The sequence below is a fragment of the Electrona antarctica genome (assembly GCF_951216825.1).
Source record: "Electrona antarctica genome assembly, chromosome: 24".
NCBI classification, from domain to species: Eukaryota; Metazoa; Chordata; class Actinopteri; order Myctophiformes; family Myctophidae; genus Electrona; species Electrona antarctica.
Window position 1 is genome coordinate 14,592,964 of NC_136803.1, and position 12,199 is coordinate 14,605,162.

Consider the following 12,199-nt stretch of genomic DNA (forward strand, 5'->3'; position numbering starts at 1 on the left):
ATGGATTCTTCTAGAAAAGGAGACTCCACTGGCAGGACATGGGGACATTCCCCTGTTAGTGGTCTGTGAGCTTCTGGAGTGTTCTCTGCAGAGGACATATTAATGCTCCACTCCATTTCTACACGTTGTGAATGGAAAACCTGTTGGTGACAGACAGTTAAAGTAGAGTTGGTCGACTCTCATTCGTGCCTGTTTTATACTCGCGAGTGTGTTTTCAGTGACTGTCGGCTTATAAAAATAACGCCGCAAATGGCATTCTCCGTTTGAAGATATGTTTATTCTTGTCGGTTGATGCAGCTGTCGACAAGACACGTTTCATGGAATTACACTAGTGTTGTGTGTTTTTAAATAGCCTGTGTCTCAGGGTGAAGACTGAATTACATTGAGTTTTGTTTGGTGTAAGAATCTCTGCTCTCCACTATAGAGGGTATGTGCATGCATAAAGTGAGTTGAACATCGAGTGGCAAAGTGAGATTAATGTCATTTAATGCAATCAGATATGACTTTTCTGTTTGGATGGGCCAGAAAGTAGATTTTGCCACTCGGTAGGCGTTCCCACATAACATCCGGCCCGGGTAGATGATGTCACGCGCATACCCTCTATTGTGGAGCTGCTTGCTTGCTTCCCGGCTGCTTCCCAACCCATTGAGCTCTATAATTTTGTGTGAGACACGTGTGAGAAATTACGTGTGTGAATTTCCCATAGGAACAAAGTAATTTGCAACCATTTACACAACATGGCAAATGCTGCATAAGACTGACCTAAGCAAGTAGTCAACAGGTGTGTCAGTGCACATTCATTGACGCACATAATCTAACACACTACATTATTATCAATCATTTGTTTAGGGTCTATTTTCAGGCAGACTTTACAGATTAAGATGCAACAATAACATAACTGATTAAAATAAATACAAGGTGAAGTAAAGCCGACTGTGTTGGAATGAATTGATCTGAATCCAGTGAGTGCACATCCTCCAAAATCAAACAGATTGGGTGAATTGCCGATCACCAATTGGTGACAGACCGATCGGAGCACCTAGTCGACAATTATCTCGACAATTATCTCGAGTAGTATACCCGAGTAAAGTATTATACCTGAGTAATGTTGTCCATTAACTACAGTATGTAGTTATGGGCGGACCACAGGTCCTTCCTATCGCTGAGGAAACGGCTGTAGCCTAGTGTGACCCTAAAGTGTATACACTCTATATGTATATAATGCAACGTGCGTTTGTGTGTGTCTTCAGGCTCTGGACAATGTCCCGCTGCTCCTCTACATCCTGGCCCTGAAGACACTGGTGCTGTGTCTGGGGTTCGCCGGCGTGAAGATCTACCAGGGCAGGAAGATAGAGGCGGCCTTGAAGAAAGAACGGGAAGACAAGAAGCTACTGGCAGAAAAGACCCAAAAGCTCTTTGACGAGCTGCAGAACAAGAAGGATGACTGACGAGGAGGAAAGAGGAGAGGAGAGGAGTGAAGGAGGTGAGGAAGCAGAGGAAGTGTGTTTGTGTTTAGTGGAAAATTGTCAAAGCCACCAGCCTTTTGAACTTGGGACATTTGTACACAAAAAGGTTTTGTACAAAAAGGTTTCTCTAGCAGCAGTGGTTGCCAAACTTTTCAGCCCGTGACCCAAAAGAGAAATGTGTGTCTCCTCTCCCCGGGAACCAAACTAGTGACACAAGCAGATCTACAAGCACACAAGTAGATCTACAGATCTACAACGCCTCGCTTCACGCTGCGTTGCAAGCTCGTAGATCGTCGAATTGAAGTGGACTTGGTCCCAGACTTTTTTTTTCTCCCAAGAAATAAAAATGTCTTAAACTTGAATGTGCATCTAACTAATACAAAACAAATGCACCATATGCCGGTGCAAGAGACGAACAAATGCCAGGTGTTCTTTGCCAAAGAATTTGCTGCTGAGGTGTTTCTAGCAACACACCTCTGTCTTTTGTGGCAGTGTGTCTAGCAACACGCCTTGGTCTCATGTGGTGCTGACACTCACTCAGCATTTGCCATGAAATGGGTGTCATCTGCCAGGGGCCTGTGGGGTTTTCTGTGAGTTCTTTTTCTATAATGTAATTGTTGCAAAGCAACAGCTGACCAAAATAATGGTTATTCTGTCAGCTGTTTGGGACACCTCCATTTCCGTTTCCTGACCATTACAAAAGGTGTTAATGTTAACCCATTTTAGGCGGGAACCCCTTTTGGTGTTTTAAACATTATGTTATAATTTAGCTATTGAAAAATAGCAGATCTACAAGCTCATAGCGCGCCACCGAGTGGCGCGCTACGAGCTTGTAGGTCTGCTATTTTTGAAAAATCGTGAAAATATTTATTTCAGAAAACTGGAGGATTTAGAAGAATCTTTTTAAATTTTGAGGTCAGGCCTAAATGGGTTAAGGACCACATTGACCAGAGCACATCCTATTCATCATCATCATTACCAGTAATAATAATTACTATTCTCACCAGTGGATTCTGATCTGAGTTATCTTTGTACAACTATTCTCAACCAGTGGATTCTGATCCGAGTTATCTTTGGACAACTATTCTCAACGGTGGATTCTGTTTTTCCAGGCAATCTGTGGTCATTTCCCTGAGGACTAGGAAGGACACACCCCTCCAGAGATGAGGAAGAAATCTCACTGGCCGCTCTGGGAGGAAGCGCTGTGCGTTCAGGAAGTTGTCCACGGTTCCGTGATGAATGTTTGCTACCTGCCCAAGTGTCGGGCCAATCACTTTGAAAAGATATTTTTTTTGCACAAAAAACAGGGTTTGGGTGAGAAGGGCTTTTACAAGAACTGAATGTCATGAAAGAAAAAACAAGGGGCTGCTCCTGAAAATAGTTAATCTAGCAAAGATGTCTCATGCTAAGGTCAAGGGTTCGATAATGGTTTATCTGGTTATGTAAAACCACATTTGCCATCATTTGCTACCTCACCTGACAAGTTCTCTAACTATGTACTGTAAATATATATATTTTTAGGCTCAAGTAATACAGCATTTTGGCAAACAAGCTCACATGATGTTTCGTCTTTTATCTGTTTTAAATGGGTATCCTACAGTAAGATTGTCACTGTTCTGCCCCACCGGTGGTGAAATAAATAAAACTTTCATATTGTGGAAAATGTGTGATTTTATTGCATGAGGCCAGGAACAGAGAATAATAACAAAGTAAAATGCTGGTCTACGGAACAGAATAGGTATTCTATTTTGTCTGATACTCAAATCAAATGTATAGTAAGTTAAATATTTCCCTTTTGAACAATGAGAAACATTTCTCTTCCAATTTATATAGTTTGAGGAAAAGGGTGGTTCAGTTCTTGTAATGTTTCATTTTGTTAAATATTGTAATGCAAGACATTACTGACACAACTGGTACTTGTAAATAAAGGTGTTTTTGCACTCGTAAGTGGTGACCTGTTTTTAAAGTTTGCCATCGCCATAATATATATATATTGTCACAATATATAATGAATATAGCAATAAAAGATCTATAAGCATGTCAGCTGCTAGATCAATCTATTCTCTAGGTCGTCCTCAGATGAGCTCCATCGTGGCTTCCAGTCATCCCGGTTTTCCATACATCTGGCCAGTTTCAATGCAGAGTTGACATGATTTTGGGGACTAAGAATCATAACGCAATACATTCCGCATAAAATACTTTTAATTTGCCCTGGGATACGACCCATTATGATTCAGCAAGCATTTGGTACATTGTACATTTATTATTCATACTGAACGAGTAGCCTAATGTGTTATGTCTTGCTATTAAATATATATTATATTCTTCTGTGTGAGCCGGGCAGAGTTTTAAATCATGAAATGAAGGGAGTCTTAAATAATAAAATAAGGAGTCTTAAATCATGAAATGAAGGAGCTTTAAATAATAAAATAAGGAGTCTTAAATCATAAAACGAAGGAGTCAAAATGAGTGTATGGTTTGTGTCTACCAGTACAATTCCAATTTGCAATTAAATTCAAATTAGCTTTATTGGCATGAGAAAGCATACGTTTACATTACCAAAGCAAGTGTCAAAATGTAATAAAAACAGTTGAAAATGGGGAAAGTATAATGTAGCCTACAGTTGAAGTTCCATGAAAGCCAGCTGCTTGTTGCCCATATCGCCACTGGGTGGCAGCAAGTGCCCACTCACTGCCCAAGATTTGGTCACATTTGATGGACTTTCCTCTAGCAGTCAGCAAAGACAGAGAGCCCGGGCCGGATCGGTTCGCGATGTTATCCAAATAATCCAAATAAATAAGACCGATGAAAACTATAATCAAAAGAAAAGTAGGTCGATATACTCAACCCATGAAGGAAGAGGAGAGGAGAGTTCACCTGCAGCAGCAGAGCAGCATTCAGCAGGTAGGGAAGTTAAAAGTACTCATCATGGATGGACCAGGGCTCGGATGGACCATAGAGTAATAAAAGGAGGGATGGGCCCTAGTTAGCCCTGCTGGACCAGGGCTAGCCCACGTTTGACGAAAGTGGCAGTTATAATTTATTGTTACATCTTGTGTACAGGTACACGTTATTCATGTAGGGTTAAAAGCCACGTTATTCATGTAAAAACGTTATTTTTGTATTCCTCAACTTGAGGAATACAAGAAAATAGGCCTATTTTACTAATTTTAGAATAAATATTCTTAAACTACAGTACTACACTTGTGTGAGTAACTTTTTTGCTTTTATTTATCATCATCAGTCACTAATCAGCGTCTGCCGACCACCTGCCGTCCGACCCTGTTTCTGTTTCCGGGGTTTACCTTTACCTTGTGCGCGGGCCACATGAATCTCTCCTGTTGTCAGGATGTGTATTTACACTACTACAGCATGGCTCCTGTGCTCAAATAATAATAATAAAGAGTGGTACAGAAGAATGAAGTAGTAGCGTTGATGAAGATGAAGTGGTGTGTGTTGTGGAAGAGGAGGCCGATGCATGCACACAGGTAGCCTATAGCATTTAGCCTACTGTATTGTGACAGTGTGTCTGTCTGTCTACTCTGATGGGCTTTGTAATGCAACCTTCATTAGGGTTATTGATAACACCTAATAAAGGATGTAACATGCAAATGTAGCTATTTCTAATATGGAGAGCAAACTGTTCAAATGTTCATGCAAATGTAGCTATTTCTAATATGGAGAGCAAACTGTTCAAATGTTCATGCAAATGTAGCTATTTCTAATATGGAGAGCAAACTGTTCAAATGTGTTGGTTGGTAAACCATTGGAAGGACCATTTGTCATTGTCGTCACATAGTTTACATTATTTAAACCTCCATTTCTAGTTTCTGTTTACACTGTCAAACAAGAATGCACCTGGAAACATTTGTCAATAGCTAAAACTCATTGGAAATTCAAAATGCAGCACTTAGGCCTATATGAGGAACTATTTGTTCCAGGCACGTTCATATCAATGTACAAATTTAAACGTCTTACAGTAATAATAAATACAAAAATTAATCCATGGCACCCATAAATTACAGTAAATATGCTAATCTTTCCCCCTAAGATACAGTAGCCTATGTTGCAGAGGAAAACATGAGAGAAATCAAATCAAATCAAACTTTATTTCTAGAGCACATTTACAAAGACCAAAAGTGTTAAGTTAAGTTAATTTGGTCAAACATAATTGAAAGCCAGGGAGAAGAGATGAGTTTTAACTTAAAGATTTAAAGGCCTCTAAAGAGCGGGCAGACTTGATATGTAGGGGCAGACAGTTCCAGAGGTTGGGGCTGGCCACTGAAAAAGCCCAGTCGCCTCTGGACCTGTAATTGGTATTGGGCACAGTCAGGAGCAGCTGGTCAGCTGACCTCAGGGCCCTGGCTGGGGTGTATGGGACACAGACTGAGTAGACAAAAATGGTGGTGTTTTATCATGAACATTAGTGAGGACCAATTATATGAATCATGTATACCATTTTGCTTCATTGTTGTTTTCTCCTGCTGTGTTGTATAGCACTTTGGTTGGCCTCGGTCATTTTAAATGTGCTCTATTAAACCCATTTAGACCTGGGATGATTCTAAAGAAATGTCTTCTAAAATAAAACCCTATGTTTGAATGTCAGTGGTTCTCAAACTATTTCATGTCAAGGACCCCAGAAATTATATGAAATTGGCCGCCGACCCCCATCTGAAAATATGTTGTTCCAGGGACCACCCAGAAGCAAAGATTTGAGTTAAAAATGTTCGCTCTGAAATAATATAAAAATGTTCGCTCTGAAAGAATATAGACTATATTCAAAGATCTGCGCCACATTTTAAAGATTAAAAAAAAATAGCAGATCTACAAGCTTGTAGCGCGTCTGCTGTTTTTCAATAGGTAAAGTGTAACATAATGCTTAAAACACCAAAAGGGGTTCCCGTCCAGAATGTGTTAATGAAAGTTGAGTTGATCTTGAATTCTTGATGCTATAATAAGTCATGTTGCTGGGGATCCTCTGGAACCTTCTCAAGGACCCTGGGGGTCCCGGACCCCACTTTGAGAAAGTGTCATTCATGTCATCATGTATACACAGGGCCTGATGGTGTCAGTCATCTGCGGCCATTGTCCTGACAACGAAGCAGCCAATCACGGCACGGACCCCCTGCAAGCTATGGGATCCAGACACCACCCTGATAACTTCAGCCAGAACAGCACGGACCCCCTGCAGGCTGCAGGCTATGGGATCCAGACACCACCCTAATAACTTCAGCCAGGAAGATCTGGAAAAGTCAAGACTTGGATGGAAGACGACACAAAGAGGTGACACACACACACACACACACACACACACACACACACACACACACACACACACACACACACACACACACACACACACACACACACACATTGTACTCTCTTAGTAGTCTCTGAGGTAAATTTACTGTGTGCATGCTATTCTTTCTGCATAACGGTTGATTCATCACATTGTTAAGCCTAATTCATGAAGAAAATAGCGACACATTGTGAGGTCTGTGAGTTACTCAACATGAGAACAGATCTAGGTTTTAATTGTATTTCTCATGAACCGGTGACCTCTCTGTAGTAAAGTCTGTGTAGACTGGGGTGTAGCACCCCGGGGAGTAATTCAATGTTCTCCATGGAATTGCCTCCTCTCCTCTCCTCTCCTCTCCTCTCCTCTCCTCTCCTCTCCCCTCGCTCCCCTCCCCTCTGCTCCTCTCCTCTTCTCTCCCATCTGGAATCATGGAATTACCCCCTCTCCTCTCCTCTCCTCTCCCAGAGGGTCAATAGAGAACCTGTTGGCTGGGAAAGTGATTTTTAGGATGTTTTGGATCACATCACAAGATGATTAAGTTTAAGACCCCCTTGACTCTGAGTGTGTTCAGACACACGTACGCAGACATGTGCACGCACGCACGCACGCACGCACGCACGCACGCACACACACACACACACACACACACACGCACACACACACACACACAACCTTATATTTCCATATTGACCACAAATCATCTGGGACCAGTTTTACATTTTAAATGTAATACCACTGCGTGCGTGCGTGCGTGCGTGCGTGCATGCGTGCGCGTGTGTTGGCGCGTGCGTGTCCTGAGACTCCTGACCTCTGGTCTTTTGCCTTCTCCTCTCCCCACAACCTGCAAAGCCTGCTGGGAGAAACAACAAGGGATTCTGGGAAAGCCAGTAGGAGGGAACTTTGTGCTTTATATAAACAACATCTGTGTGTGTGTGTGTGTGTGTGTGTGTGTGTGTGTGTGTGTGTGTGTGTGTGTGTGTGTGTGTGTGTGTGTGTGTGTGCGCGTGTGCGCGTGACTTCTCTTTGCCACTTCATAGGAACTGAATTTTAAAGCTACACTAATAACATATAACTTTCCTCCTCTACTCCGGTTGGATTTGAACCCGGTGCTGGAACCTTTACCATTGAGCTAATAGAGCCTGCCTGCTTGCTCAGGGGATACATTGAATATTTTGAGTCACATGGCCTCTGACATGGCCTGAATGTCTCAATAGAAGAGCAGGGACACAAAGCACAATATTGTATTAACATACTCTACCATACAGATTGTATAAGTTATATTGTATTAACATAGTCTCAACCCTTTTCATATCACGTTCCATTATTTATTTGGCATTTGAGACACGACCACCATTTGATGAGATTTAGCCTCTCAGAGTCAGAACCAAGATTTAGAATATTTTGTTATTGAATACAATTCCATGCTGTATTGATGTGGTACCAATAGACTAGAGAGATAACAGGCAAACGTTGATCAAAATAACAATTATTCTACATTCTTTAATTGTGTAGACTTCTTTAATGCAATAATTTAATTATTGAGAGCATAAAATGAAACCAATTCTTTAATAATGACAGTCACCAGATAGTCACAGTTCACTAAGATAAACATACCGGTATTATCTTTGTCTTAATCACTAGATAAACATCGATTCATATTATCTTTCAGGATCAGAGGCAGATGTCTGGCGATGTGAAGATAGCTCCCCGATGAGAGAGAGAGCACGCATGCACGCACACACACACTCATTGTTCCGCTCTTATTATAAAAACGTGTAGTCACATAACTAAAGAACGAATTAATAATTTAGCCCACAACCATAGAGAGAAACATATCGCTGCTTCCGGGCAGAAACCTTGTAGAGACATATTTCCACTTATTTTTCTTTTTTTAAATGAATCGGGGTGCGTACGCTTTTCCGACATGTCAATAGTCCGACATGCGGAAAACGACCGGATTACGTTTGGCGAACATGCGCTAAGGTTGGCGAACATGCGCTACTGTGAGCTTGTAGATAGACTATTTTCACTATTTTAAAATGTTTTTAAAATAACTATACAAACCTCCAGAAAATGTCCAGAATTGTTACTTTTCAGGATAAAAAAAAAGGTAAAAGTAGATTTGATGCTTTTGTGTGACACTGTAGTGTGATCAAGTACGGTGTTAAAAAACACAAAAAAAAACACAAAAAATTAAACAAAAAAATAAATAACTGAATGTAGAAGCAAAGCCTTGATTTAACACCACCACTAGAGGTCAGTGACGTGTCATGTTGGACTACTAAAGGACTACATTGAGATTAAAAATGCAGTTGCATAAGGATAGTCGCAATCTTCTGTGTGTGTGTGTGTGTGTGTGTGTGTGTGTGTGTGTGTGTGTGTGTGTGTGTGTGTGTGTGTGTGTGTGTGTGTGTGTGTGTGTGTGTGTGTGTGTGTGTGTGTGTGTGTGTGTGTGTGTGTGTGTGTGTGTGTCATGCTATATTTAGCGTCGTTGCCAAACAAACGGATCTGTTCGGGTCAGGGCTAGTCTACTGGAAATGATTACTTGGTAGTAGTGGTGGAAGGTACATTTACTCAAGTACTGTACTTAAGTAACATTTTGAAATACTTTTACTTTACTGGTGTATTTCCAATTTCCAATACTTTTACTTCTACTCCACTACAGTACATCTCGGATCCAAATATTGTACTTTTCTCCACTACATTTATTTGAAAACTTTAGTTACATTGTAGATTTTCATTATTATTATTTCAAAACATTTTGGCCATTTGAAATTAGCCGATCTACAAGCTCACAATGTGTCGCGATGTGAGGCATTGTGAACTTGTAGATCTGACATTTTTGAAATATTTTGATACATTTGAAAACTTGAAATGGGACATTCTGCATAATGAGTAATTTCACTTACGTTTTAAGTAAAAAAAAGAATGTGAGTACTTTCTCCACCACCGCTAGAGCGATAATAGAAACAGACTGGGAAGACTGGGATAGAGAGATAGAGAGAGGCAGATGTTATAGAGGCAAACAGACAGTAGAATAACGTATAGAGGGAATTACTGACAGATGTGAATGACATACCATCACATGCTCGCACACATGCATTGTATTACTATGTTTGTTGGAGTTTGGAAGCGCTCGCTTTCAGTAAAGCAACGTTCTGCTGCCTCCTGCATTATGTGCCAATTCAAAACGGGTGGTACGCAGGGCCGTTGAGTAATATCCAACGACCACTTCCCACCTCCAACACTAATAATAGTAATAATATCTGGGATTTATATAGCGCAACACTCAAAGACGCTTTACATGTGTTGGGGCCAGGGGGGGAACAAGAAAAAAAGACAACTTTATTAGAAAAAAATATTATAAGAATAAAACCAATAAAACAGTGCATATAACAAGTTTTAAAAACACATCAGCTTGGAAATGCGATTGTGAACAGGTGGGTTTTCAGTGCAGATTTGAAGGTGGGAAGTGAGGGGGCATCTCGGATGTGTATGGGGAGAGCGTTCCACTATACACTATACTATAACACAAAATTATTACCTGCAAAGAAAGTAGTTATGACAGACATGGTTTATGACGTGGTTTATGAAATAGAAAGAGGATATTTCAAGCTTTTTATACAGCTGCAATGTTGGTGAGTTTGACGTTTAATACAATCAGATTCTGTTTGGATGTATGGATATATAAGGAATTGGCTCCTACACATGGGTATAGTAATAGATGGTATGCACATGCATAACATGAGTGGCAAATCGAGTGGGAAAATGAGTTTAACGTTGTTTAATGCAAACAGGACTTTTCTGTTTGGATGTATGGGCTGTCAAGGCCAGAAAGTAGGTTTTCTTTGCCACTCGATAGGCGTTCCCACATAACTTCCGGGTTTGATGATGATGTCACGCACATACCCTCTATTGAGCAGTTGCCAGATAGAGAGACACACACACACACACACACGCACGCATGCACGCACGTGCGTGGGCATGGAGACAGATTTGAGCAGCGTATAAATCACATTGACCCGTCGCTGCTGGCTGCCACCTGCCATACATACCCTGAACCTTGTTACTGTACAATCATATCTGTCAATATGTTCCTCTCTCCCGGTGTGTGTGTGTGGGGGGGGGGGGGATTACATTTCTGTTTGGCTTTTTAAGGCTTCGTAAACAAAAGTTGCACAGGTGCAGATTATGGCAAACAACATAAAACAATATATTGAATTACTTCATAGTGGAAATAAAGCAGATCTACAAGCTCAAAAGCTTCAGTCAGAAGTCAGATCTTTTATTTCCACTATTTTCGAAATTGTTTGGAATTGTTTGTTTTTTTTCAACGTGGAAACGATTATGCAGATTATTTTTATTATGCAAAAACGATTCTCAAATAATTGCGATTATGTGATAATTGTGACAGGCCTGACTATACATGATGTCACAGCTTGGGATGTACTACTGTATGTCAGTGGTTCCCAAAGTGGGGTCTGGGGACCCCAGGGGTCCTAGAGGGAGTTCCAGAGGGTCCCCACTCCCCAGCTAAATGATAGTTAGGAACCAAATGGACCCTCCATTTGGTTCCATTTGTACACTCTCAGAGTTACATTTACATTGATTTTACAATATAAATTGGGGTCCCAGGGATAGAAAGGCCATTAAATGGGGGTCTGCATGTCAAACTGGGGGTCCTTGAAATTAAACAGGTTGAGAATCACTGCTAGAGCCATAAAAATCTTACTCTTATGGCATTATCTCTCTTACTCTTATGGCATTATCTCTTCAAATGGGGGTCCACGGGGCTAATTCGTGTCAATTCGGGGGTCCTTGACATGAAAACGTTTTGAGAACCACTGCTGTACTGTATGTACATTAAACACTGAACATTAGTGATCTGTCTTGAAGAAGGTCTGTGAGAGAGTGCGTGTGTCTGGCTGTGTGAAAGCCTCCATTAGGATAGTGCTGGAAGAAGACACTTGTTCACTTCACATGTGCTGTAGCGTGTTTCCGCTGCTTCACACCGCATGCCAGTCACACACGCGCAGGCACGCACGCACGCACGCACGCACGCACACAGATGCTCTCATTGTGAAGCCATGTGGTTAGTCGGCCTTAATTAACCAAGTCTCTAATTAGTGTGTGTACGTGCAGGGCTTTACAGATTACGTTTATTGAAATAGAAAATGTGTTTGGCATGTGCGTGTGTATGCGTGCGTGTAATGTGTGTACGTACGTATGCCTATATTTGGCACAGTAGTGTGAAAATGCATTCATTATTTTATAGGCTGTCTCCTTCTAGTCGCTGGCTATGTCTGCACACAATGCACAATATCGCTGTTGAGAAATCTTATGTCGAAATCCTATAAGTGTTTTTTTCATAAATGAACGCCCCACCTGGTCCTGATCACACTACACACAAAAATGGCAGATCTACAAGCTCGAA